We start from the raw sequence: 3,720 nt of genomic DNA on the forward strand, positions 1-3,720 counted from the left end.
TCTATGTTTGGTGAGTAACTATTGCTGTTCAAGTTATAAGTGGTTTAAAACATGTTAAATGAAAGACACTTCCAGGCAAGTGGAAATATTATATTCAGTGCATGTAATAAATTCTTTAAATTTTAATCATAAAGAGCTATACATTTTATATTAATAGAAAATGAATTTTTCTCTGCCCTCAGTTATTTAAATAGAATTGGTTTGAAGGTGTGCCAGATTGCTCCTTTCCCAGGGCTCTCACATGACTTGAGTCAGTCATTTCTCAGTCTTTCCCTCCATCATGTATCTAATGTTGCTAAGTTTGTGCCACCTACTGCCCAGCTCTTAAATTCCATGACTCCTTCTGAAAAGATAATCTATTGCAAGAAATGATGGGGAAGGAGAGGTTGGACAAGGGTAAAAACTGAAAAGATAAGGAGACCCACTACACACCTATTAGAATGGCCAAAATCCAGAACACTGCCAACACCAAATGCTGGTGGTGATGTGGAGCAACAGGAACTCTTTTTTTTTTAAAGGAAGTTTTTATTAACAAGAAAAGTTTTTCTTAATTCATATAAGGTCCATCTGTAATAGAATAGGAAAATATGTTCGATAGTCTGAGTCTAATTCTAATTCATGCACACTTGATTCCAGGTTAGTCCTATCAAATGCTTGCTATGTTATTTACATTTAAATGGGTAGAAGCCAAAGACTACCAGCTACTTAACTAAAAGAAGTAACTATACTGGAAAATGAAAATTGGTGGAATTTTATCATTGGATCAGAGTTAAAAAAATCAAACAGGATAAAATTTTGTTTAGAAATCCTTAAAAATATGGAATGCTTCACGAAATTTGCATGTCATCCTTGTGCAGGGGCCATGCTAATCTTCTCTGTATCTTTCCAACTTTAGTATATGTGCTGCCGAAGTGAGCACAGGAACTCTTATTCATTGCTAGTGGGAATGCAAAATGGTACAGCTACTCTGGAAGACATTTTGGTGGTTTTTTACCAAACTAAACATACTCTTACCATATGATCCAGCAATTATGTTCCTTGGTGTTTTCCCAAGGGAACTGAAAACTTAATGTCCACACAAAAAATTTCACACAGATGTTCATTGCAGCTTTAGTCATAATTGTGACAACTTGGAAGCAACCAAAATACTGTTCAGTAGGTGAATGCATAGCTAAACTGTGGTATATCTAAGTAATGGAATATAATTCAGCACTAAAAAGAAATGAGTTATCAAACTATGATATGAAAAGACATGGAGGAAACTTAAGTATGTATTACTAAGTGAAAGAAGCCAATATGAAAAGGCTACACACTGTATGGTTCCAACTATATAACATCCTGGAAAAGGTAAAACTATGGAGATGGTAAAAAGATCAATGGTTGTTAGGGGTTGGGAAGGAGCAAAGGATGAACAGGCAGAACACAGAGGACTTTTAAGGCAGTGATACTATGAATGATACCATAATGGTGGATTCATGTCATTATACATTTGTCCAAACACATAGAATGTACAGCACCAAGAGTAAACCCTAATGTAAACTATGGACTTTCAGTGATAATGATGTGTCAGTGTAGGTTCATCACTTGTAACAAATGTACCACTTTGCTAGGGGATGGTAATAATGGGGGAGGCTATAAATGTGTGGAGTTAGGGGGTAATGGGAAATATCTGTATTTCTTGCTCGATTTTGCTGTGAACCCAAAACTGCTCTAAAGAACATAAAGTCTACTAGAAAAAACACACAAAGCAAACTTTTATAAAGGAGAAAAAATTCAGTTTTCTATGTTTTATTCCCCCCCCCAAAAAAAACCTTTATTGCCAAACAGACTATCTACACATATAATGGACATTCACTCCCCATGCTGGTCTAGAGGGAGAAGGGTGATAAGCCTCATACATGTCGAATGGCATTGGCTGCATGGGGCCCCTGCCCCTGTCATATTTCTATTCGGTGCACAGTGAATTGTTAAGGTCAGTACTTAGAATTATACAAAATAATTGAGAAAATGATACTATTTTTGTTAACTACGCAGCTGGAGAAGGGGCCTTGGTGTGGAGTCCAGGTTTGAGGGGTATGAAAACACTGGGGAGTCTTACCCAATCCATTCATATAACTTCCCCTCCTCCATTGCAAGACAGCCTCTGACCCTAGAAATTTACACTTATGAAAACTGAAAATTAGGGAACTGATCTTTTTGTATAAGTAAAATCCTCCAAGCTACTACTTACCTAGGATCACAAATGAAAGGAGTCAGACTTTTGAAAACAAACAGATCAACAGATTAAACACCCTCTAGAGTTCTAATAGCCCTAGTTAAAAACCTTTACTTAAAAAGTAAACAATTAAGAGATACTCATCAAAGGTGGATAGCTTTTAGTATAGAAGCATATAATTTTTTTTGGAGGGGGGGAACCCTACTTGGAATACATCTTGTCCTAACAAGAAAGTAATAGAGCTCTTCAGTCATTATAGACCTCATTTAAAGGGCCAGGCTCCACCACAGGATATGTCTCTCTCATGATACAATCAACTTTATTATGTGACTTATTGTAATGAATGTTTAACATAAAATTGAGAGTATTTTTATTTTAAAATATATTTTGTTATTAGTCTTCAGGTCAGAATCCTTTTGGGAAGTAGGCAGGGCAAGGATTGCTCACCTACAAACCAGGGCAGAGTGAACAAATACAATCAGATATTCTTGAAGTCTCCACTGATAAACCCCTTTTCAAACCCTACTTCTTGAACCTAAATAGTTTTCCATATTCCCCTTGACTCCAACCTCTAGTGTCCTATCTTTGATGACTTGAATTCTGATCACTTTTTGTTCCTTACCTTGTTTCCTGTTTGTTAGATCTGCTTCTCCCAAAATCCTAATCTCTATGTTGTGGACCCTGGGCTGCTTATTTGACCAAAATTTTCTGTTTCCTTGTTTGATAATTTATTTTGGCACTGTAATGAAGTAGAAAAAGCATGGGCTTTGCAGTCAGGCAGACTTGGGTTTATATCCTGACCAAACCACTAACTGGTGGTCTGATTTGGGTAATGCACCTCTCTGGGGATCAGTGTCCTTTTTGGTAAAATAAGGACATTAATGCTTACCTCAAACTATGGTTGTGATTGGAAGTAGACAGAGGAGATGGTTGCACAACATTGTACTGAACTATATAATTAAAAATGGTTAAAATGGGAAATTTTATGTTATGTACATTTTACCACAACTTTTAAGAAAGAAAAAAATATGATTGCAAGAATTAGTCTTTGTGGAACCCCCATTTCAGTGCCTGGTATATAGTAGGCCTCTCAACGAATAATAACTGTATAGCATAGAATATTTTATGTTGCAAGTAAAAAAAAGAGCACAACTCAAACTGCCTTAAACAATAAAGGTGAAATTGAAAATCCAGAGGTAAGGCAGGCGTTTGGGTTAGTTTATGTCACTAAGGACTATTTCTCTTGGTCTTCAGTTGAACAGGTTCAGCATATCACTAAGGGCTCTGATTCTTTCCATCTTTCCATCTTTCTCTGTCTTCTGCAATGGCAGCTTTATCCTTAAAACCAGCAATTCTCATGATCACAAGATGGCTGCCAACAGCTCCCCAAAGTACGTGTTCCCTCATCCATATCTAGAGAGAATGACTTCCAGCAGTCCAGCAAGTATGCTGATATTCACCACTTAAATCCAAAAGCTGTGCATGGCAAGGTGGAATGGGATGGT

General features: G+C 36.8%; 1 non-coding gene across 1 annotated transcript; it reads right to left on the reverse strand.

The window, feature by feature from the left end:
* Positions 1-811: 811 nt before the first annotated feature.
* On the reverse strand, positions 812-919 carry LOC140689070 (U6 spliceosomal RNA). Its single transcript, XR_012063960.1, has one exon. It is a non-coding gene; the product is annotated as a U6 spliceosomal RNA (small nuclear RNA).
* Positions 920-3,720: the final 2,801 nt, after the last annotated feature.

This window comes from Vicugna pacos, chromosome 24 (assembly GCF_048564905.1).
Source record: "Vicugna pacos chromosome 24, VicPac4, whole genome shotgun sequence".
NCBI lineage: Eukaryota > Metazoa > Chordata > Mammalia > Artiodactyla > Camelidae > Vicugna > Vicugna pacos.